This window comes from Myotis yumanensis, unplaced genomic scaffold (genome assembly GCF_028538775.1).
Source record: "Myotis yumanensis isolate MYYU_CA2020_CCGP unplaced genomic scaffold, mMyoYum1.0.hap1 SCAF_1, whole genome shotgun sequence".
In the NCBI taxonomy this organism is placed as follows: domain Eukaryota; kingdom Metazoa; phylum Chordata; class Mammalia; order Chiroptera; family Vespertilionidae; genus Myotis; species Myotis yumanensis.
This window is the reverse complement of record NW_027223752.1, coordinates 115,672,853-115,698,790: the sequence shown is the minus strand read 5'-3', so window position 1 is coordinate 115,698,790 and position 25,938 is coordinate 115,672,853.

Below are 25,938 nucleotides of genomic sequence, written 5' to 3'. Positions count from 1 at the left end.
TGCGTACTAGTATATGCATTACCCATGGACACAGACAATAAGGTGGTGAAGGCTGGGGCAAGGCAGGAACTGGGTGGATGGGGAGCTGTTGGGGGAGGGGTAGAAGGGGAACATTTATAATAATCTCAGTGGTAAATATAAACTGAAAGATACATCTCTTCCTTTATGGGAGACAGTAAAAAACACAATACAAGTTTATGGAGGGACTGTGTCTTTCTTACACAGGATATTTTCCCCAAAACATTTGGCAGTCTGAAACCACTTCATTCCAGCCATAAGTAATCAGTGGAAGAGAAGGGGTGGGGAGAGACAACCGATGGTTTTATGAGCATTGGCAGAAAGGCCAAGGTGGGGGTGGGGCTCTGCTCCCCAATAAAGATTAAAAAAAAAAAGACATCCATGTACTTTTAATTCATTTTGCTGATAGCATCAATTGTCTAAGTATCTGCCTTCCCTGCTGGCTGGCTGGCTCTTCAAGAGTGAGGATCTAATCTGATCTCTGTCCACAGCTCCCAGCTCAGGGCCTGGTACAGAGGAGCTGCCAGGGAAGCTGCACTGAAAAAATTAGTGTGACTACCCAGCCTGTGCTCTGGGTGCCAAAGGTGGACTGCAGGTCCCTGGGCTCATCTTAGACTGCCCTGGGTCTCAGTGGAGCCAGAAATGAGGTCCTAACTGACTAGAGCAGGGGTGGGCAAACTTTTTGACTCGAGGGCCACAATGGGTTCTTAAACTGGACCGGAGGGCCGGAACAAAAGCATGGATGGAGTGTTTGTGTGAACTAATATAAATTCAAAGTAAACATCATTACATAAAAGGGTACGGTCTTTTTTTTTTTTAGTTTTATTCATTTCAAAAGGGCCGGATCTGGCCCGCGGGCCGTAGTTTGCCCACGGCTGGACTAGAGCCTCTGCTCAGAAAACCATCAGTTGTCTCTCCCCACCCTTTCTCTTCCACCGATTACTTATCTCTGAATGAAGTGGCTTCAGACTGCCAAGTATTTTGGGGAAAATATCCTGTGTAAGAAAGACATTCTCTCCATAAACTTGGATTGTGTTTTTGATTGTCTTCCATAAAGGAAGAGATGTATCTTCCAGTTTACATTTATGGCTGTGTAGCTAGGGAAAAAAATCAATTCCCTACTCCACATTTTGTCAACCAAACTTCCCCAACAGCCTTTCTGTTGGGCCAGCAGGCTGATGACCAGAGTTCAGGGTTGGAGGCTCCTCAGCTGAATGGACAACCAGGAGGAGCCACAGGCCGAGCTGGCTGTGGGCCTGGCAGAGACTGGCACAGCAAGAGACCTCTTGTCTATGCTTGCTTCCCAAGCCAAATCAGAAGGCAGACGTTGGCTGAGAGAATGTAACTGGTCATCCAGGCAGAGAGAAGGCAGAGAAATAGGCAGCCCTAGCCCGCACCAGCACCCTCCACCAGGCCCAACACATCTGCCACCTCCTACATGAAGCCTTCCTGATTGCACAGAATAAATGGAACTTCTCGATCTGCTAGCTTCCTTGCTGGAACCAGATTGCTTTCTGTCTGCTGTGGGGTCTTTTGGAGTTATGGTTGCCTGGTAGTTCAGAGCAGAGTTCCCCCATCAGAACGTTCCAGTTCAAATCCAAACACTTCCCTTCCTCACTGTCTGACCTGGGCCAAGTTACTTCACTTTTTAGGGTCTCGGTTTCCTCAACTGTCAAATGAGGGGTATTTTAAGGATTAAATTAGATGGCCTGACTTAAAACCATTAACACCATTTACTGCTTAATTTTTTTCATAGTACTTACCACCTTTTAATATCCTGTTTCATTTGGCTCAATGCCTTTCTGCCTTCTCTTGAATAGGCAGGTGTGCCTGCTTCCCTCACTACCATGTGCCTGGAGAGGAGGGTGGATGGAGCCATGTGGGAGGGCTGGCCCAAGAGAGCAGGAGAAGCACGGGGCTCTGAGTCAAGTACAGTGACTGTGGCTCTCACTTCTAGCATTTCTGGAGTCTCCAATGTGACGTTTGGGGCAGGGAATGCTCCATCCAAGGCCGGAGGTTGGATGGAGGTTGCCCATGAGTCTGTTGCCAGCACCAAACTGGAAGCCCTTTGGAGACACAGACCATGTCTTGTCATTTCAGGGTCCCCAATGTCCTTGCCCATAATGGACCCTCTTGGGATTTGAGGGGCCAGAGAACCAATGCTTCTAGGCTCTGACGAGGGTCGCTTTAGTCCAAGCATCCTGGCTGGTGCTGTTCTGTGAGCTGCCCAATCTCTCCTGGACGTCAGCCCGGTGAACCAGGCCCAAGTTGCCAACACACTCCTGCACTGGCTCGGTCCACAGCTCTCACTTGCCTCAGCTATCTGGTCACAGTTTGCCAGACAATGCTCTGACTGCAAGGTGGGGTGGGGAGGCTGCAGGCTTCTGTGTCTGGCAGAATATGGCTTGATTTCTGGAAAGTGACATTGGGCCAGAACCAACCTCCTTGAGCCTCACTTTCGGCATCTGCACAATGGGCAGGGGTGGAGACTGAACAGGAAGGGAGGTCTCAGGGATGCACCCTCCCAGCGGCCCTTTGGCTAAACACAAGTCCAGCAATCACCCTCACAAACCTCTACCTTTCTCAAACCCTTTCTCACCTTTTATTTTGTCTGATTCTCACAAATACGTGAGAAACCCACCAGGAGTTGTGCTCATTCTCAAGATGAAGAAACTATCGCCAAGAGGCAAAAACTATGCCTGATGATCTCCCAGCAGCCCCAGGCCAGGCAGACCAGGTCTCCTGCCTGCCAGGCCTGCCCTGGCACCAGCTACAAGGGTCTTGAGGGCAGCAGCAGGCTCTTGGGAACCTCCCTCCTGGCCTCACAGGAGGAGGTGGGTGCTGTTCTCTCTCTTCTCTCTGCCTTTTAATTGCTTGGAAACAAAGCTGACGGCGGCGGGAACACTCAGCCGCTGCTCGTCTCATGACTGGAGGCTTGTTTGTTCACAAGCTCCTGAAAGCCCTCAGACTCATATTTTCTCACTTGGGCTTCTGCTAAATGATGCCGCAGACTGAGCTCTTCCTTGCTGAAGATCAAGTTTGAGGAGTGGGGAGTTGATTTCTGGGTTTATTTGTCATGTTGGAGCCTAGCAGAAGCCACACAGGGGATAAATTAACAACAAAAAGGGTAATAATGGCCAGTTTGGTGTTTATTTTCTGGTGGTTCCCTCCTCTGATGGGCCCGCCATGCTCCCCTAGCGCATCCACAAAGGGAATCTTCATGGGAAAATTAAATGGTTCCACATTTAAGATGGAGCAATCAGCCTGTGTTGATTGCTGTTTAGCACTTATGGGGGCTCATGCCATCTCAGCTTGATGAAAGAGATGGGGAAGCCTCAGAGCAGCCCCCCAACATGCACACACAGAAAAACAGCCTGCTGCGTCTCTCTGTGTAGAATTATGAAGTTCAGGCAACATTCTGTAGGAGATTGGGCTCATCTGGGAACAATTAGGGAGGGCTTCCTGAAGGAAAGGGGGCATCTGAGTCTGACTCATAATGGGCCAAATGCAGGGACAGATACAGTGCTGCTATGAAGGAGGGAAGGGGAGAGAAGGCCAGAGGGCGGGCTGGAACCTATTTTGGAAGCCTAAATTGTTGCAAAATCTCTACTGAGATGGGTTCTGCCCCAGCAAGTAAGGTTTGGGGCAAAAACACTTTGCATCTACTGCAAATAAACGAAGGGCTGGAGCTGCTGGGAGGGTGTGGGAGGAGACCCCAGCTCCTGAAGCCCTCAGAACATAAGAGAGTTGTCTCTAAGTTAGTAACTGAGCCAGAAGGGCCTGGGTAAGGCCTGTGAAGGTCAATCTCATGAGTATAAGGTCATGAGGGCAGGGAGAGGGGACAAAAGAGATAAGGGGAGAGGGAACTGCCCTGTGTTCAGTGCTTACTTGTGGCAGGTGCTTAACACATGTTAATTCTTGGCTCTACCTTTCACTCTTGGGGCACACGTGACTGCCTTGTTCCCCTCAGTGCCCACCAGGGCCACTCTTTCTGGTGTGCACAAATCTGTATATCAGGTCCACCCATTCACCTATCCTCCAACCCACCAGTTCCCATCTATCATCTACCCCTTCACTCACTCACCCAGTTAGCCAGTCCTCCTCCCACATCCAGCCACTCATTCAGCCAGCTCCCCACACAATGGAAAGGTAGGCAGTGGAGCACAGTACAGTGACTCCTCACCATCAGCCTGCCTGGTAACCTGGAGGCTCCTCAAGGTGGTACTGCCTTGGGAGGTACCCAGGACTCGGCTGCCAGCCTTAGAGCTGCAGAATCTGCTTTGGGGAGCTGGTGCTAAGGAGATTGATCTCTCTGTCAGACTCACATTTACCAAGCTCACAGGGACTGATGCTTGTATACATACCCTGATGCCAACTTATTAATTTGTAATAAGAAATGCTACTCAAGTGGAGCGGATGTTTGCCTTGGCAGAACAGAGTCTCTCCCAGTAGGCAAGCAACATGGGAAGTCAAATTATCATCAGAGATGCTGGCTTAGTAATTCACAGTGAGAAATAGAACTTCCGAGGGGTCTATCTTATCCCTTAAAAGCATCTTACAAGAGAAGATCATCAGAAGACCCCTGGGTGACCCTAAATTAGAGCTGGTGTTGGGCAGGGGGTTGGCCGTGTGATTTACTGTCTGATGGCCTCATGCATCTGCCTCACTCTGGGACCTGCTCTGTTTCAGGCACCCTCTACCCCAGGGGTCAACAAACTTCAGTCCACAGGCCCAAACCAGCCACTTCCTGTGTTTGTACAGCCTGTGAGCTAAAAATGGTTTTTATATTTCCAAATGATTGAAAATAAATGAAAGAAGAGTAATATTTCATGGCATGAGAAAATTACATAAAATTCAAATTTCAGCACCCTAGATAAAGTTTTAATAGAGCACAGCCGATTCATTTGTCACCTATTATCTGTGGCTGCTTATTTGTTACAGCCTCAGAGTAGAGTAGTTACAACAGAGATTGTGTGGCCTGCAAAGCCTAAACTATTTACTATCTGCCCCTTTCTAGAGAAGTTTGCCAGGTCCTGCTCTAGGCTAACCCGTCGCCCACCTGTGGCCTTTATATCTTTACTGAATTTCTGTCACCCTTCAACCCTGTTGACCTGAGATTATTCGGACATCACCTGGCTCACGGAAGCTGTCCCAGTTGACCAGTAATGAATTTTTAGCCAACCTCTTGGTTCCCGCACACACATTGGCACATCATGAGCACTGTGTGAGGATGTGATCAGCCTCGCCTGAACAGGGTTTATTGGCACCTCCATGTACTAACAACACAAAACACTTGTTTTCATCTTTCCATTTACCGACTGTTCCCCCATTCACTGCCAGCCTACAACCCATCACCTCTTCACCTGCAAAGCCAGTCTTGTTTGTCCACTCATGGTATCATCCACCCTTCCATCTCTTGAACATCCACTTAGCCTGTAGTCTAATCAGGTGGGGTGTGCCTGTTGTACACATGCATGTATGCGTGCACGAGCTCGCGTGTGCGTGTGTGTGTGTGTGTGTGTGTGTGTGTGGTGGATGACTGTACCACTCAACAAACTCCGGATGTGTTTGAGACTTTAATCAGAGGTTAAAGGCCGATGAGAAGGTCATGGTCCCTACAGATGGGGGTTTAGGTAACCTGAGTCAGGCTGTCTGTCTCTAGGGAGAATTTCTCTGATTGAGAACAAACAGCACAGCTGCAACCCTATAGCCTTCCTCTGCTTTGAGGCTGTGAGTATCTATCCTCAGGAGTTCTTATAAGGCAGCTGTGTGGGAGAGAGGAAAACAAGAGAAGAGAAGGCTAGGGAGGGGGGAGAGGGAAGAAGGAGACAACAAGGAGCTGAGGAGAGGAGGGAGAGGAAGAGAGAGTCATGCCCTGTTGGAAGTGTTTAGGTGCCACTGGCTCAGGGCCCATTGATTCATTCTCCCAGAGCTCCTTTGTCTGGGCCTGTGTGGTGTGAGCAGGCTTGTCTGGGTGTGCCTGGGGGTGGTGTGGGCACAGTTGGGCACTCAGTCAGCCAGCACCTGGGCACTGCCTCCCATAGTCCTCCCCACCCAGCTAGGAACTTGGCTTTCTGGCTCCCCTAGAGGGGCTGGGAGACTGCAGGATTCAGCCTGAGCTTTAGGGGCACTTGCGGTGACAGGCCCCTTACAGACAGGAAAAAGGGAGGGTCTCTGTAGTCGATGGTGCCTGTCTCGCAGCCCTGGAGGCCAGCTCTTGATCCAGCTCAGCTGGTTCCCCTTGGCCTTAGACACCGGACCCAGGGCTGAATGGTGCAGGCCACACAGAGGTGCCTGGGCAGAGTGGGAACTGAGCCGCAGTGTCTGAGACCCCAAGCCACGTTTCCAGGGGCCACAGACAGAGGCTGGAATTAAAACCGAGAGAACAACCTTTAAAATAAGATGTCAATCATTGCCTTTCGGGCTACTGGCATATATCTTTAAAGCTGGAAGCATCCATTCATGGATGGAGAAGCCAAGGCCTCAAGTGACAAAGAACTAAGGACATGGTCATGATAGACCTTGGGCCTCCTGACCTTGAACCCAGAGCCTCCTCTCTGTAGGGAGGCAGCACAAGGTAACAGTGAAGACTGTAGGTTGCGATGGCAAACAGATGTGGCTTCACTGCCCACCTCCTCTAATGGCCGCTGTGAATCTCAGTTGCCTCTATAAAACGGGAATGCTAAAGGTAACTGAGCTCATAGGTCATTTGAGGAATGAAAGAGGCATCCTTGTAAAGTGCCTGGTGCATAGTAGGTGACTAATATGTGTTAACTATTAAAAAGTCACTACTGTGTGTTAGACCCTAGGGTTAGAGAATTGAATAAAACCTTCTCTGCAAGGAGACACCAGTTTGTGGGGAGAGGTTTGGAGTCACCATCAGAGGATTCAGGACAAGATGTGGGTCCTGTGGCATCAGGCGGAGAAGGGAATCAGATGGCTTTGCAGAGATGGGAGGTGCACAGACCCATGAAGGCGGAGTAGTTGTTCAGCAGGTGGGCGAGGCAGAAATTCCAGGCAGAGGTGGCACAGACAAAGGCAGGCAGGAGTGAGCCCCTCCTGGGCTTGAGGCTGCTCGCTGGGCAGCCATGGAGTGTTTCCCCTGCCAATTAAAGGTCCCCATTTGGCCTCCCATGGACCTGGGCTCCTCACTACCCTTCCTCCAGGGTGAGCTCTGGGAAAGGAAATGGGCTTAATTTTTGCTGAAGCCAAACAGCATTTTGGTTCAGCAAATTTTCTGATGGAAAAAATAATTCTGTAATGAGGCCCCACACTTTGCCAGAAGGGACAGAAGTGGGATATAAGAATAAAGGGGGGCCTGGCCGGTTTGGCTCAGTGGATGGAGAGTCGGCCTGTGGACTGAGGGGTCCTGGGTTCGGTTCCGGTCGGGGGCACGTACCTGGGTTGCGGGCACATCCCCAGTGGGGGGTGTGCAGGAGGCGGCTGATCGATGTTTCTCTCTCATCGATGTTTCTGACTCTCTGTCCCTCTCCCTTCCTCTCTGTAAAAAACGAATAAAATGTATTTAAAAAAAAAAGAATCAAGGGGGTTAGCCCTGGATGGCATGCTCAGTGGTTAGAACATTGATCCACATACTGAAGGGTCATGGGTATGATTCCCGGGCAAGGGCACATACTTGGGTTGCAGGTTCAATCCCTGGCACTGGTGGGGGTGCTTACAAGAGGCAACCAATCTATGTATCTTTCTCACATCGATGTTTCTCTCCTCTCTCTCTCTCTCTCTCCCCTTCTGCCCTCCCTTCCACTCTCTGCAAAAATCAACATGGAAAAATATCCTCAGGTGAGTATTAACAACAACAAGGAAAGAATAAAGAAGGTTAGCATGTGTGGGGAGCCTCCTTCACTCCCTCTAGGAAACCTCCTCAGCTTTCACTCGTAGGCACACACATAGACACCCTCACACCATATACTATCAGCAGCTACTCGACATCACCACTGAGCACTCACATCCAGGCTCAGTCACATACTCACCTCTGAGCACATGCAGACTCCCAAACTGTCTGTGCATGTGTGCGTGTGTGCGCGCACACACACACATTCTCACACTCACACACACACAGACACACTTACACACACACACACTCACACACGCACACACACACACTCACACACACTCACACCCTCACACACTCACACACACAGACACACTTACACACACACACACACACTCACACACACTCACACCCTCACACACACAGACACACTTACACACACACACACTCACACACACACTCATACACACTCACACACCCTCACACCCTCACACTCACACACACTCACACACTCACCCACACTCACACACACACATACTCACACATTCTCACACACACACACTCTCACACATTCACACTCAACAATTACACTCACACTCACACTCTGGGCTATCCTGAGTGCTTCTTCAGGCCACTGCTGTTTCTAACCTTCTAGATGCTAGAGAACAGAGAGATTGGGAGCCCTGGACCCAAAGTGGCCCGAGACTGCTAGTTGTCACTGCCTGTTTCCCCCCAGGTTGGAAGGCATAGGGATGCCCCTGCTCATCCCAGGCTATTTGCTGAGCACAGAAGGACTGGGAGTCACCCCCTCTGATCCTCATTCACTCAGAGAGTTGGGAGGGGCACTCAGGGTCCCTCTGTGGCCAGAGCCCAGAGGAGATCCTGTGGGAGGCAGTAGAGTCCAGCAAGTCTGGTTTAGGAGCCCAAAGACTAAATCATGTCGTGGCCAGGTTCTCTGGAGATGTAATTGGGTCTAACGGTCCTTGACTAATCTGTGTTTATCTTCCTCAAACCCCTACCATGCTGCCTTTTTCCTGCCTAGTGACCACAGCCCTGAGCATGCCCTCAGCCAAGACAGGCTCAGGGAGAGAGGAATGAAGGCAGGAGCAGGAGTGGAGGCCCAGATCCAGAGCCAGAGCAAGAGGCCACAGCAGCCAAGCTCCAGTTTCCAGAATTAAATTTAGAAAATCTGGTCTCTGCTTCTGTCTGTCTTGTTGCTTCTCCTGTCTCTCCCGGTTTCAGTGAGCTCTGCCAATGGATGAACATCTCCCTGTGCTGGGTCAGAAAGGAGGCGTGCCATCCGTCCGGCAGGGGCTGACTCACACTCATAACTGTCTCCGCACAGAGCAGGCTGAACCGAGGCTGCTAAGTTGTGTTGGCTATTTTTATGGGTGAAGGTGTGATTCACAGGTACAGGGACTTCCTTGCTCCCAGGGGCGCTGGCAGCTGGGAAGAGGGGCCATGCCTGCTTAGCTCTACTGGTTCCCATTAGCGCTGGTCTCCAGGGTCACTAATAGCTTTTTCTTTCCAGTGCTTCCTGACCTGCAGGGAAGGAGAGTCAAGTTTTTCCTGACACTGGGGTGCCTAGACCTGCTAGAGTGCTCTGGGGACAGTGTCGCCAAAAGAAGGGAGCCTGGACCAGTTGGAGAAATGAGTCTTCCCCACAGGTGCCCAACCTGAGTGCCATGGAGATTCTGCCATGAGGAGGGTCTAGAGTGGTGCAGTGGTCAGGGGAGCCTTAGGATGGGGAAGGTTTAGACAAGAAGAGGGGCATGTAGAGCTAGATGGGGGCAGTGAGAACCAAAGGCTAATACTTCCTGAGGGCCGCCTGTGTGCCAGGCACTAGTCCAAGTGGTTTTGCAGGGCTGAATGTACTTTATTCTCACAACATCTAAGGTACAGAGAAGTCAAGTAACTTGCCTGTAGTCACTAGCTAGTAAGTGGCAAGGCTGGGATTTGAACCCAGAAAGTCTAGCTCCAGACACTAGGCTTATAACCACTCTGCTCTGTGCTTATGAGTGGAGGGAGGGTTTGGGACAGGAGGAGTTGGAGAGGTAAGGGCATGGGAGAGGAGTTGAAAAGGCACTTAAATGCCAAAGAGAGGATTTCAGAGCTGATCCAGTGGGTGACTGGGAAGTAGAAGTGGTAGTCTCTGTATGTAACATACCTGTACCTCTTTCCCACCTAGAGACCCCCTCTTCTGGCTTCTTCCAGCTCAGAGGAGGAAGAAATATTATAGGTAATATAACATCTCCATTGCTTTGTCTGCTTAGCCCCTCTTCCTGCTTCTCAGGGACCTGCCAATCACTAAACCACCCCACCTCAGCCCCGCCTCCCACCCCAGTCCCCACCCAAAGGGACAGGTACATAACCCAAGCCTGGCCAATTAATATCCTTCCCTTAGATTTAAACACCTAGAACCCAATAAAAAGCAGAGAGCTCTTGGCAGAAGGAACCCTGGAGCCCATGGACAAGGTTCTGGCCAGTGGAGAAGGCTAGCATGAGGAAAGGAGGCTGCCAATCTCTGCCAGCAGAGAAGAGAGGCCACGAGGGGGGCTGTGGTGTAGGAGTCACATCCAGTCTCCATGAGGCCTGCTGCTCCCCACCTTCCCCAACATTTAGTTTTGGGGCTTAGTAACTGGCTCAAATCGATGTCCATCATTTGTCACCAGGAGGGACTGAAAATGCAAAATTCTGGAGGGGAATGGACCTCGGGGAACTTCTAGTGAAGTGTCTGTGTGGAACTTGGGGGCTCCTGATAGGCATCCCCTCACTTTTCCCAAGATAGGGACTCACTAGGTATGTTCTGGTCCAGGTCAGCCTGGCAATGCAGAGGTCAGGGTGAATTGAACACAGTCCCTAAGGCTCTCAGCCTGGCAGCTAGACAGACCTGTGGACAGTGAGCACCCAACATAGCAGAATGGAGAGTGGGCTGTGTGTAGGTGCTGCACCCCCTCCCCACCCTATGCCCTAACCCAGGCTATCTCCATACAAGCTTTTAAGGGAGGAGGGCAAGACTAGTCCTGGGTCACTCCACTTCCCAGGTCAGCTGCTGCACTGGGCCCTCTCTCTCCCTCTAGGCAGAAAATGTTTCTGTCCCATTAAAAATAGTTAGAAACAAGTATTTCCTAAATCTGAGAACATTTGAGTCTGGTAATTGTGCCTGGGGATTTGGGCCTGCATTTCCTATGCCAGGGCTCTAGCACAGTGAGCAAGGGAGAAGAGTGGGATTCCGGCCCAGAGGGAGCCCTTGGTAGGCTCCGCAGCAGACCTCTGAGAGAGGAAGCTGTATGATTCCCAGCATCGTTATATCCTCATGTTGGGGATCTAGGGTCATTCAAGAGCTGTGATAGCAGCCAAAACCGGTTTGGCTCAGTGGATAGAGCGTCGGCCTGCGGACTGAAAGGTCCTGGGTTCGATTCCGGTCAAGGGCATGTACCTGGGTTGCGGGCACATCCCCCGTGGGAGATGTGCAGGAGGCAGCTGGTCGATGTTTCTCTCCCATCGATGTTTCTAACTATCTATCTCTCTCCCTTCCTCTCTGTAAAAAATCAATAAAAATATATTTAAAAAAAAAAAAAAAAAAAAAGAGCTGTGATAGCAGGAGAATAAATCATGGCAACATGCTCCATTTGGCTTTTGGACAAAGTGAAACCCAAAGGGCAACTGACAAATTATGGCTTGGCTCCAGCCCTCCTTGTGTGTGTACATTATGTGTGTATATGACTGGGTCGAGTGTGTACTTATGAGCACACATGCATGTAATCTGTATACATGCTAAGGCCTGCCTACATCTGCCCACATCTGCTCATGCAAGGGCCAGTCTTCAGCGGAGCTGAGAAGTTTGAGGATTCTGAGGCGTCTGAGGCTGGTGCTCCATCCCCCTCACAGCACTGCCCCTGGCTTTCCCCACTCCCTAGCCTGCCCCCTCTGACCTCCCCTCTGCACTGTTTCCCCACAAGATGCCTCTCTTGACTGACAAGTGCCCTAATAGGTTAAACAACAGGTTATAAAGAATACCATCTATATACACGGCTTTTTCCTTAAGGCTTTATTAACCAGATTTGATATTTCTCACAGTCTCTGGAAGTTACTGTTTAGTAAGAAAAATATTGGAATATCTTCACCTATTGTATAAGTTTCCAGCCCTAGGGTGTTCTGTTCCAGGTTCTTCCCACCCTGGCTCCAATCTCACTTTTCTGCCTCCTCAGACCTTTCTAGACCCTTCCCTCTCTCCAGATAGGAGAATAAAAGGTGGGAAGAGGTGACCTGGGGCCATGGGAGTACTGAGAGTTGAGTTTCTTGGGTTTAGTCCTGTCTCTGCTTATAACTGCTTTTGTGACCTTGGACAAGTTCCTACCTTTATTTGGACCCATTTTCTTCCCTTTAATTTGGGTGCATGAGTCATCCTGGGGACTGTCAGTACCTCCAAGGGTGACTTTTGAGATTCGCAAAGAGCTTATTTGTTTTAAATCATTGTATTAGATGTGATTTGTTTTAAATCATTGTATTAGTTACCTGTGGCTGTTATAACAAATGACCACAAATCGGGTAGCTTAAAACAACAGAAATTTATTCTCTCATGGTTTGGGGCCTAGAAGGCTGACGTTAGGGATTTTAGCACATCAGCACTCCCTCCAGAGGCTCTAGAGGAGAATTCATTCCTTGTCTCTTCTAAGTTTTGGTGGCTGCTGGCATTCCTTGGCTTGTCTCCTTACCTCTGCCTCCTTATCTCTGCCTCCATGGTCATATTGTCTTACCTCTGTGTATGTCACATCTCCCTCTGCCTCTCTCTTCTAAGGATACATGAAATAGTATTTAGGGTCCACAAGATAATCCAGGGTAATATCCCCACCTCAAGATCCTTAATCACATCTGCAAAGACCCTTTTTGTCAAATAAAGCAACATTTACAGATCCCAGGGATTAGGACTTGATATCTTTGAAGGCCATTATTCAGCCTACTATAACCATAGCATTAAATTCATTTAAAAATGTCACCCAACACTAAAAGCAAGTGTGAGGTTTTTGTGTTTATCAAAGAGAAGGAGAAGTTTAAAAGGGTTGAGAAACAGTGGGCAAAATGACCTGTAAGGATCCTCCCGGTTCTATCACCGTGCAATTCTGACTACCACATGCTGAGGGAAATGCAAGTTATTGATTTTCAACCAAACCAAGTAGTGACAGTCAAGGAGTGACATTCATTGCCACTAGACAAAATTGATCCCAGGCACATGGCAATGAGGTCTTCCTGTGAAGTATTGTCTAGATCTATGGGGATCATGGGTTCAGCTGAGGACCCATGATTGCAGGGTCTTGACACTGGCTGTTTGTTTCAGGCCAGATGGAACCCAGGCCAAGCTGGAAGATTGGGTGGAGAGGCCATAGTAACAGGCTTTTTTAACACCCCAGGACTCTGTTCCCTTGTCAATGCTCCCAGTCGGCCCAGGTTATGCCCACTTCACACCCTCACCATGGGAAGATGATAAGCTCTCAGACCATTCCAGGTAAGTCTGTAGACCCCAAAGCCTGTATCTTGCAGGAGAGGATGTGGGGGGAACCCAGACAGGACAGAGAACTGTCACCATGGATCACTTTGCTTCCCCCATGCCTGTTCATTCCTGCCTGTAGCCTCACAGCCTCCAGGAGCCACAACCAGGGTGGGGGTGGGGAGAGATTTGTGTCAGGCACTTTCATTTATTTATTTATTTATTTAATAAATCTTTATTGTTCAGATTATTACAGATGTTCATCTTTTCCCCCCCATATCTCCCCTCCACCCAGTTCCCACCCCACCCCAGGCCCTCACCACCCCCACACTGTCCTCGTCCATAGGTGTAAGATTTTTGTCTAATCTCTTCCCGCATCCCCACACCCTCTTCCCTCTGAAGATTGTCAGTCCACTCCCTTTCTATGCCCCTGATTCTATTCTATTCACCAGTTTATTTTGTTCATCAGATTTTTTATTCACTTGACTTTTAGATTCTCTTGTTGATATGTATTTGTTGTCACTTTGTTGTTCATAATTTTTATCTTTACCTTTTTCTTCTTCTTCCTCTTCTTAAAGAATACCCTTTACCATTTATATAATATTGGTTTGGTGGTGATGAACTCCTTTAGCTTTTTCTTGTCTGTGAAGCTCTTTATCTGATCTTCAATTCTAAATGAGCTTTGCTGGGTAGAATACTCTTGGTTGTAGGTTCTTGCTATTCATCACTTTAAATATTTCTTGCCACTCCCTTCTGGCCTGCATAGTTTCTGTTGAGAAATCAGCTGACAGTCGTATGGGTACTCCCTTGTAGGTAACTAACTGTTTTTCTCTTGCTGCTTTTAAGATTCTCTCTTTGTCTTTTGCCCTTCGCATTTTAATTATGATGTGTCTTGGTGTGGTCCTCTTTAGATTCCTCTTGTTTGGGGTTCTCTGTGCTTCCTGGATTTGTAAGTCTATTTCTTTCACCAGGTAGGGGAAGTTTTCTGTCATTATTTCTTCAAATAGGTTTTCAATATCTTGCTCTCTCTCTTCTTCTGGCACCCCCATAATTCAAATGTTGGTACACTTGAAGTTGTCCCAGAGGCTCCTTACACTATCTTCATAATTTTGGATTCTTTTTTCTTTTTGTTTTTCCAGATGGGTGTCTTTTGCTTCTTTGTATTTCAAATCTTTGACTTGATTCTTGAGATCCTCTAGTCTTCTGTTGGATCTCTGTATATTATTTTTTATTTCAGCCAGTGTATGATTAATTTCTGATTGGTCCTTTTTCATATCCTTGAGGGTCTCCCTAAATTTCTTGGAGGTTTCTAGAAGATTTTTGAGTAACTTTATAACCGTGGTTTTGAACTCTATATCTAGTAGTTTGCTTTCCTCCATTTCTTTCATTTGTGACAATTTTCTTTGTCTTCACATTTTGGCTGCTTCCAAGGAGGTGCAAAGTCAGCCACTGCCTGAGGCAACTTGCAGGAGCTACAGAGAGATCTGCAGATTCCTCCTCTTTGTTTGGGGTTTGGAAGTGCCCAGATGAGGCCCAGCTGTGGAGCAAGGCAGACTGCTGCTGCGGAGCCTTGGGCCTTCTTTTGGAAGCTTTGGAGTTCTCTGACCTAGCTGCAGTTTGTTAGGTTTTAGGCTGCAAAGGACAGGCCATTCATATGCAAAAGCCGCTGGGCACAGCTTGGGTGGGGTTGTAAATTGGGTGGGGCAGGGTCTCAGGGAATCACCAGGGCAGAGCAAACAGCAGTGGCTGCCAGTCAGCCCTGCACCAGGGAGGTCCCTGCGCCTCAGCGTCCTGTGCCCCTGCACAGGAACAATGATCACTGTAAGCACCTCTGAAAGCCGCCCTTGTGTTCCAGCCTGATGCCAGACAGTCCAGTTTCTCCCCTTATGATTCTGGGTCCCCAGAGTCTCACCCGGAACTGGAGTTTAGAGCAATCAGAAGTTTGTATCTCCCTCCCGATTGAAAAAAACAACAGCACACCCAGTTGCCAGCCCGCACTCCGTACCTCTACACCTCCTACCAGTCTCAATGTGCTTTTTTCTTTCCTTATAGTTGTAGAAATCCCACTCAGCCAGCTTTCCTGTGGTTCTGGATGATATTTGTTTTGTCTTTTAGTTGTAGTTTTGATGTGGTTGTGAGAGGCAGCAAGTACACGTGTTTACCTATGCCGCCATCTTGGTTCTCCAGTGTCAGACACTTTTAGGCTAAAATCTTGGCTCTGCCATATTTGCCTGACTTTTCTTGGGCAGATTTAACCTTCCAGGGCTATGGGCCTGGGAGGTCAGAGAAGGGGAAGCTAGGCCTAAGTGAGGGTTCTGTTGGACCAACTTGCACTCTGTCCTGCCCACTCAGGGGAACTGCCTGAGGATAGATGAGGAAGTAGGAACATCCTAGTGTGTGAGGAGGCCAGGCTGAGTGAGCCTTTACTCTAGGGGAAGGCACAGGAAGGATCCCCCAGCCCAAGGCAGCACAGGGGGAGGCCAAGCTCCCTGCACACTCATTCCCTGCTTCTCTCTCCAAGGCTGCCAGCCTGACTCCCTTCCTGGGCCTGCTGTCTCTCCTCCTCTCCCCAGTGAGGACTGAGGCCCCAGTTCTGTTATATGAGGTGGATGGATCCAAACAGAATCTGCCTGGAAAAAAGGGTCAGAGGCAAGGCAGGCCAGGTCAGGATAGAGAGGCAGGTTCCAGGGCCAGGGTCTGGGCTCAAAGCCAACCTCTGCATTCACTGTCTCCCTGAGCAAACCAGGAACCCTCCAGGGCCTCAGGACTCTCCTCTGACCCCCAGAAGAATGCACACTCCATGAGGCTGCACCAGCTAGGGTTCTAGTGTCCAGGGATGGGTGCACACAGCTGGTCTGCCCTGCAGCTGCCCCACAGAACAGGCTCCTGGCCTGGAGCCAGGCCCAGGTGATCTCCATCTTATTTTCTAGGTGTTTCTCTGCCTCTGGTTCTCTCTCCTGATATCTGTTTTCTTTTCTCTCCCTCCTGGACGCTTGAAATCCAAATTATCTAGCTGTCAATCTTTCCTTTTTTCATTCCTTTCTTTCAACTCCAACTGTCCACACCCAGTTAGCTCCATGGCCTGCCACACTTTTCACAGAAAGAGCTCTCATAGCTGTTCCTGTCAGCCCACTCTCAAGGTTGCCACTCTAGATGAGACACTCAAATGGCTCCTCTTCACTCATTGCCAAAACATTGTCCCCAAATTCCATTTCCATCCTGTTCTCTTCACAGTACAGTTCTCTGGCAAGTCAAGGGCAAACCACTCCTGTTGTTACTAAGACTGTCTGTCCTCTGTCTGGGTTCCCCCCACATCCCTCCCGTGTAAGACTAGGAACAAGGAAGGGATGGATATAAGGCCTATCAGAGGTGGCGGGGTCTTGGGCTTTCTCCAAGTGCACAGATGAGGGGTCTTGGGCTTTTCCCGAGTCTGTTGGAAGAGGCAATCCTGGGACCTGAGGCAGAATTGTAGCTGGGGAGACCCAGGAAATAACCCAGAGGATGTGCTAAGACACAGTGGCAAGGGAGTGGGGATGCAAGGACTCTGGTCACAACCAGCAGAATCAGGTGGAACAAGATAATTTCTGCATCTAAAGCTGTTTTCTAAGGTCATCAATGAAAACTGGGAAGACCTCCCATCCGTAAGGCCCAGTGCTGGGCTTGTTTGCTCAGGTGTGGGAATAGGAGCCCAGAGGGCTGAAGAGGGAATTTGGAGTGGGGATGGTTAGATTCTGGAGGAGGAGAGAGGAGCCACAGAGGCTGGGGCTGGAGTGAAAAGGGCTCAAGAAAGATCCTGCTGAGAGTCAGCCAGACAGAGAGAGAGGTTCTGGAGACAGGTCTGTAGAATGTTTCTGGGGTATGCAATATAGAGTCCTCCTTATCTGCTCTGTAAGATCTTTAGTAAAATCTACATCTCTCACTAATGCTCAGGTGAGTGCATTGCTTGGAAAGTCTGGAGGGAGTTGGGTTTCTTACCTGGATGATCCTGGTGGGGGCAGAGAAAGGCACTGAGAGTGCAAAGTCAGGAGGAGAAGGAGGCCTGAGATAGAAAGCCCTGGGAATTCCCAGAGACCTTCTATACCAGACCCCTTTTGTGATTGGGGGACATGAGAACAAAGCAGTGTGTGGTCTACCATTCCTGGGCAGAAATGGATGGCTTGGCCCTAGAGGAGGGTAAAGGGTTACGTGAGTGAGTGTGTATGTGTGCGTGTGCAGAGAGTGTGCATGTGAGCTAAGAAAACTGCATTGGAACCTCAGGCCTGCAGAGATTTGATGTGACCACAGGTCAGTGTAAGCTCCCACCTCCCATATCCCTGAAGAAAATGCTGCTGGACTATCAGTGCCAACACAGCTGTAGCCACTGACAGGGACTCACTCCACCAGCCTGCCAAACTGCACACAGCCCTGCAAGGGCATGGACACTCACACTCAGCTGCAGATCACAGGATGCCTTTGCTGGCCCACAGCTCTCTGGTTTCTTCTCCTTGAGGCCATAGCACCAGGATCAACCTATATATTGGACTGTGCATGCACCCCTGGGGTTCTTGGTTTTATCATAGGCAGGAGGCCCTGGGAAAGGAAAAATACAGTCAATGAGGGTAGAAAGAGGTTATTATGTAATTTTATTAGTAAAAGGATGCAATCTCATTTTGCACTTCTCCCTGGTGGAGAGAACATATAAGTTGTTGTTGCCTTAACTCTGACCTCACTTAAGCAGTATATTCCTGGCCTGGGAGAGGCAGTTGGAGACTCTGCATCCTTGACCCAAGAACCTCTGTGGTCCCTGAGGCAGCACAATGTGATGTATCAATGAGGAGAGTCAGAGCATTGAGTCTGGTCTTTCTGATGTTTTCTTCATGTTTCTAGAAATTTAATGGTGCTTTGCAATGTGCAATTTTTTCATAGTCCAAAAGGTATGGCCTGGCTTTTCAGGGGTGTACTAGGCATGCTGAATCCTTTGCCCAAGAAACACTAGAATGTTTATGTTAGACAATTACCATCTGTGGCCATGATGATGTCACCAATTTAGGTTTGGGATGACAGACTCCCCCAGCTTCAGAACATGTTGTAGGCCTGGTGAAATGCACCATAGGCTGAAGACAACTCAAGACTAAGTCAGGCAAGGCAAAATCTTGATGCTTTTCACAGGTGTGGCCAGTGCCAAGAGGGGCAGGAGCCTGTAACAGATGACCCTAGGACTGTGGTCGGCAAACTGCGGCTCGTGAGCCACATGCGGCTCTTTGGCTCCTTGAGTGTGGCTCTTCCACAAAATACCACAAAATACCACAAAATACCACGTGTGGGCGTGCACGTACAGTGCGATTGAAACTTCGTGGCCCATGTGCAGAAGTCGGTATTCATGCCACTGCCCTAGGAGATCTCATCCTTCCTGGTTCTATCCCCAAAGAGATTTCTGCTGATGTTGGCCATTAGGCATAAAAACTTAAATTGAAGTTACACTGAAAAACAATGAACTATAGTTACTGAGAATTCAGTGTGTTTTAGACTTTGTGCTAGAGCCAGCGGTTGCCAACTGGTGATCCGTGGCCCACCGGTGGTCCGTGAGGTCCAATAGGTTGGTGACCACTATTAGACCCTGGGATCCAATAGGTAACAAAACAGTCATGGTCATTGTGTTGAGATGAACCACATGAAATTGCCCATTTTGTAAGTCAAAATGGTTAAACATTGGATATTTCATGTGTTTCAATTAATATTTGAGAAGCTCAAAGGTAGGTGAGGGAAACAGATAGGTAAAGAGGCAACTGGAATATACTATGACAAGCTTGGATATGACAAACACAGGGAGCTACAGAAACCCCAAGGAGAGAAGTAAGCCTGAACCAGGGCATCATAGAAGGTTTTCCAGAGAAAGTGGCATTAATAAAAGCTGAAGGGTGGGTAGGGGCAGCCAGGCAAGGATTGGGGCAGGAGAGGAGATGGGGGAGAATTGTAAGGAATATGCAGAAAGGCCCAGAGATGCAAGAGAACATGGCATATTTGAAGACCTGGTGTGGCCAATGCACTGAGTTCAAGAAGAGGTCTGGTGGGAGGTGAAGCCTGGGAAGTAAGCAGAGCAGGATAATAAAGGGCCTCCATGTTAGCACATTGGATTGGACTTCATCCTGAATGTAATGGGGAGCCACTGGAAGTTCTAAACAGACGTTCTAGAAAGATCTAATTTCCAGAGTGGAGGCAATAGATCAGAGGAAAATACTGGAGGTGGGGGCAACAGTTAGGAGGTTCTCAGGGTGAGAGATGGTTGTGGGTTGGACATGGGCAGCAATGGTGAAAAAGGAGAGGAAAGGAAGATTAAGAATGATTGAGTAGAGAAATGCCTGAAAGTCTTCTGTTATTTGGAGACTGAGTAGAGCAGAGACCATGCTTCCTCCTGCAGAGCTCCTCAGTGGAGTCTGCAACATTTTTTCATACACTTCTCTCTGTTGCCAGAGAGAAAGACATCTAAGAGGATGACTGTATTGGGGAGCTGGGAAGAAAAGTCCATGCATTTCATGGATTGGGCTTGGGAACAACAGAGCCTAGCCCTCCAGGAAATAAAATGCCATCTTATTCTCAGCCCTGGCCTATGACTGCATACCTTTCCTGTTCTATTTTTGCCTATCAGCTTCTGAAACTGGGGTTTCTGCTTTTTTTCCATCTGAGTAAGTCCAGCTACCCCTTATGCTTTTGCTGACTCAGTCTGGGCTCCTGATCACCTGATCTAATTCACCCTATGAAGAAGTTCTGGACCTTACCATGGTCCCTCTCTAGTCACACCCCACCTTTAACTCAGCCACGTTTTCCATGCTTTTGAGCATCCACTGGCTCTGAAAGTCTTCTTCTGTTCAAGGATAGCTGTGCTTGGTGAAGCCAAGAGGGGCAGAGTGATAACTACTGGCTCCTTTACTCTGGGAGTTATTTGAGCTCTCCACCACAGACAAGGCCATCCCAGACCCAAGCTATGCGATAAAGTCTAAGGGCCCAATTCCTTGCTCTGTGCTCCCGACTATGTGGGCCCTAACTCTCAGCAATTCTAAAGCATATACCCCAGTAGTTACAAATTTTCTTCGTCCATTCTTGGTCCAAGTAAGAGTAAATATTTCCCCAAAACTGTTCCATCCCTGAGTACTGAGTGGGAGAGAAATGTGAGTATAGGGGGAGTTTCTGTAGGACTGGGGATAAGGAGACAGGGACCATGTTTCTTATAGTCAGACCTCTCCCCCCACAGTTCTGGCATTCTGTCTCCAAGGATTAATTAGATGATCACAGGCCTAGAGAGCATATGGCTTGTCAGTTTTTTTCCAGGTGAAGTCTGAAGAAAAGGTGGGGAAAACTGTGAGTAGAAGGAGAGGCTCTGGGAGGAAGTGGGTGCCAACAAGTAACCAGTGTTTCTTGGCTGTCTTCTCATGATGTGACTACTAGTGAGGATGCCTTTGGCTGTAGGTAACAGAAAGCTCTGGCTCAAGTGGCTTAAACAATGAGTTTGAGTATTTCACAAAACTAGAAGCCCAAAGTGGGGGTGGGCACTAGCAGCTCCAGGAGCAGCTCTGATTGCTTCCCACTCTTGTTGGCTTTACTCTATTATTCTGGAAAAGACCAGCTCTTTCTGCATGGTCCTTTTTATTTCCAACTGTTCTTTTTTCATAGTTACTATATATTTTCTCATGCTGTTGAGCATCTTTACCATCATTATTCTGAACTCTGTTTCAGATAAATTTCTTATCTCTGCTTCATTTATCTCTTCTTCTGGAGAATTCTCTTATTCTTTCATTTGGGGGTTGTTTCTTTGTCTCCTTATTTTGGCTTTCTGTTTGGGTTATGTATTAGGTAGATCCTCTACATCTCTCAATCTCTAGTGCAGGACAGTGACAAATGCTTGTTTCTGACTAATTAGATCAGGCAAAGACTCAAAAAGTCTCCAGAGACCACCTCTGCCTACAGACTGATAGGATTACAACTTGAATTGCCCCCAGGCAATCATCTTCAGGTGTGGCCAGAGTTTTTTTCAACAGGGTGGGGCAATTGCTTCTGCCTGGAGGCTAATTGTTATTTTAGTCTTAAGTGGCCTCAGGGCAAGGTGTTTTCCAATAGGGTGGGGCAACTGTCTTCCTCCCAGGCAAGGCAAATATCTGTGTGGGAAAGATGTCCTGTGCTGAGTGAAGGAATGACTCAGCACAGGAAACCAGGGGTATCTGCCTTCTGAGCTCTAACCCCTGAATCCCCCATCCTGGCTTCTGCTCTCACCAGCTCCAGTCCACTCTGCCCTCCCTCTACAGGAACACAAGGTGGGTAGCTCCACAGGGAATTTTGTGTATTGGCTTTTTAAGATGGTGCTGCATTTCCAGCTGTTGCTCCCTGGCAGACAGCACCCCTACTGCTTTTCACAGCCAGATGTTATATGGGTATCCTTCTCAGTTCTGGTGCTTTCTGATGGGGGGGGGGGGGCAGCTTGAAGATTAGATTCCAGAGTTCTCAGTGGCAACCCCCCACAGCTGAGATATCTCTCCAGAACTTCAGTTGCTGTCTGTGGGTGCCCAGCCAGCCCTTTCTCGCCTCTGCCCCTCCTTACAGTCTCTTTGTGGCCTCCACCTTTGGTCCTCAGTTTTCAAGGTTCTCTCCAGTGAGTCTTTCGTTAAATATTCAGGAAGTTTTTCTGTATTTTAGTTGTAATTCTAGTTTGGTCCTGGGAGTGTGTCTGTGTAGCATCCACTTACTCTGCTGCCATTTTTAATCTCTCCCTGCATGGTCCTTTTAATTTCTTAAATCAATGTGAACTCACATCCATATCTCCCAGAAGTCTTTCTCTCACATATCCTTGGCCAGAATTGTTCAAACGTCCATTCCTATAACAACAGCTGTCAAGGATTTCTTAGTGAAATCCATCACCTTCTATAAAAGGAGATCACCCTTAAACACAATCTAGGTTCTGTTAGTGGAACAAATGGTTGGAAGGTGGGATGGAAATTGAGTGAGTAACAAACAATGCCCACTACAGGTAGTAAGGTTGAAATCAGTTTGGGCTCTTTCTTTGTATCACTTGCGGGGGGCGGGGGTGGGGGGGGGAGGCAGGAAGGGAGTGATTTGAGGGAGGGAGGGTGATAAGACAATTATTTTTAACAATAAGAAAAAAGGCATGAGAGTCATCCCAGGTCAAGGGCTGAACTGGACATTTGGACCGAGCAAAAAGTCCGTACTTTTTGCTGCTCACAGCACTTTTCCATCCACTGTCTTACTCAATAATCATGAAGACCCTTTGAGAAAGGCAGAGAAGTGACTATTATCTCCATTTGACAGGTGAGGAAGAGGCGACACTATAAGATAAAGTGACTTTCCTTCCAGGTTCCCCTTTCATTCACACCACCTAGATAAACCAGCATGAAATCGTGGCTTATTTTTAGATCTTTGTTTAAAATGATTCAGTCTCATTAGTTACATGGTCTCAGGGGTCAGCCTGTGGAGTCAAGCATCTGGGTTCTCAGGACACTTTTCAGAATATCCAGGCCTTTTTTTTTTCCTTTTCCACCTCATGGGAGGAGGAGATGCAAAGATGCCCTTTCCAGGCCTGATCACAGACCTTTTATATTAGTATGGAAACAGGGTATTCCCAAACAAACATTGCCCTCCAAGGAGTGGCACTGTCCCTGATATTGGCTGCTACTTCCCAACACATACTGTCCTTGATGCCTTTTCTTAAACTAAGATCTAGAGGGATTATGGGAATCACAGTCCTCCCTAGAATCACCTTTGCTACCCCACTGAGGAATTCCTCTATGGCAGACAAAGTAGAAATGAAATGAAAAATGATTTGTGAGTTCCAGACACATGCTCTCATGCACTCACACAGCTTAGTTAGCTTAGCACACACATTTGCACTAAACTGTCTTTTAACAATAAGCAAAAAGGCATGAGAGTCATTGTCTTTAGTTCAAGGGCTGGCAAACTATGGCCCACAGTCAAATCTGGCCCACTACCTGCTTTTGTAAATAAATTTTTATTGAAACATAATTATATTCATTTGTTTCCTAATTGTCTTTGGCTGCTTTAGGTCTATAACAGCAGAGTTGAGCAGTTGCAGCAGAGACCATATGACCCACAAAGCCTAAATATTTACTAACTGCCCTTTTACAGAAAAAACATTGCCAACTTCTGCTCTAGTTATTCCATTTGGGGCAGATATTTGTTCTGAGCACAATCCTATATTATTCACGACTCCCTTTATCCCTACCTTCCTTCCCAGATCAGGATGAGGTCTTTTCCTAGCTGCCCCAGTTCCTGGATAAACCGGCTTTCCTACCTGTATATGTCCTAAGTCCATCATCTCTTTAAATTTAAACTACTTTTCTCAACTAGTAATTCAGTGGTGTTCTCTGGACTCTTTCCACAGAAGTTTCCTAAACCCACTCATCTTGGTCACACAGCTTTCTGCTCATCTTCCCCATTCCAAGCTAGACAATACAACAGTTAACCCAGTATTTACCTCCAGGAGACTCAAACTTCTTTATAACCTTTCTCAGTGTGTTAGGACTTTGTCAGTTGCAAATTACAGAAACCTTATCCAAATTAGCTTAATTTTAAAACGAAAAGTTTTCTACAAAATCTAGAAGCTGATCTATGGCTCCCAGGACTCAGGTGATACCATCTGAACTCAAACATATGTCATTTCTTGGTGCTGTATTCCTCAGTATTAGCTTCATTTGAGCAGGCCTTTACCACGTGGCAGTCAGAAGGCTATGAACAGTTTCAGCTTCTCATATCTCTCAACATCTTCAAAAAAGAGAGATCCCCTTCATTATAACAACAACAACAACTAAGAACTGAGTCTCAGTGGCTTGGATGGGGTCATGTGATCATCTCTGAGACAATCACTGTGGCCAGGAGAGTGGATTATTGTGATTGGCCTGGGGTGGATGTTGGGTAGGCAACCCAACTGGACAGGCAGATTTAACCTGGCAGAGGAGTGTTTCACAGAGGAAAATGCTCCTACCAGATGGAGAGTGAATGGATGCTGACCTGACAAGAACTATAGAAAACATTTCACCCCACCTGCTGGGTCTGTATTACTTATCCCTCCGGATTTTTACTTTCTCCTTCTCTGCTGTCTTCTCAAGAGACTGTACCAACATTTGAGTCTCTTCCAGAACCACATGATAAAGCTTGTGCTTCCTGGGCTATAATATACCTTCCCTCTTACCTGTTCATCTACCCTCTCCTTTATCTCATAAGCTCTGGGGATGTTCAGCTCCCACCATCAGTTCCCCAAATGTCCCAGGTCTTCACCGTGTCTTTGCACACCCCATTCCCTCTGCCTTTCTCACTTTGTCTGCAGGAGGCACTTCTGATTGACTCTCTGGGTCAAGAATCCTGTCCTCTGGGAAGCCCCCTCCCCTCTAGAGTAGAAGACAGCATCTCTACTCTGTTATCACTGCCCCTGCACCAATGTCTTGCTGTTCCTCTGATCAGGCAATTACCCCCACAGGGTATATCTTTGTCTTCTCTTTTAGACAATGGGTTCTTCAAGGACAGGGACATTTTCAGGAAATGTTCGATGAATGTACGCATCTTATCAGTGAGCTGGTCTTTGTATGATTTTTCCAACTCCAGACTTATAGCAACGCCAGTCCCTCTAAAATCCCAAAGGATTAATTGGAGACCACAGGTTTAAAAGGAAGATGAAGTCAATTAGACACATTACTAATTAATTAAGTAAACATTTAGTGAACACTTTATGTGCCAAGCAATGAAACCATGGGATGATTTGGCTATGTTTCCAACCTCAAGAAACTCAGTTTATGATAAACAAAGGAAAATGTCTTGCCTTTTTATCCACTCCCTCCCCAATACCTAACTTAGTATCTGACACATAGTCAATGTTTACTAAAGTTGCTGAACAAATAAATGAGTAAATGAGTACATGAAGGAGCTAATGCTTTGGAAGGTGTAGCTAAGGCTCTGTCAGAGTGTGGGATCCAAAGAGACAGCTGGAGAGGTATTGTTCCATTGTCTCCTGTATACTGAAAGTGCCAGGAACTGTACCAGTTGCTGGGGGTTCAGGGAGTAGGGATAACCCACTGCTGACTCCATGGCCAATGCCCCCCATGCTTACAAGAGAGTGTGAGAATTGCCAAGCAGAGGTGGGCTGAGAGCTATGATAAGAAAATGTGGTGGGGGAGTGTAAAGAGGGGAAGCCAATGAATTTCTTTTTTTTTTTCTTTATTGATTAAGGTATTACATACCTTATCGCCCCATTGCCCCCCACCCCCCACTCATGCCCTCACCCCCCTGTTGTCGGTGTCCATTGGTAATGCTTATATACATGCATACAAGTCCTTTGGTTCATCTTTCCCCCTTACCCCCACCCTCCCCTGTCTTCCCTCGGAGGTTTGACGGTCTGATCGATGCTGCTCTGTCTCTGGATCTGTTTTTGTTCATCAGTTTATGTTGTTCATTATTTTCTGAATTTCTTGATTGAGCAGTAGGTGTCTTTCATAATGAGATCTCTATGTTCTCAGCCCTTTCCAAAGTTTTCTGTGGGAGCCCCAAGAAAATACTAATCCATTTGCTCAAGGAAATTATCATTCATATGAGGGGGGGAACATTCATAAGACAGTAAGAAGAAAACTAGTAGACAATGGCTGGCTAT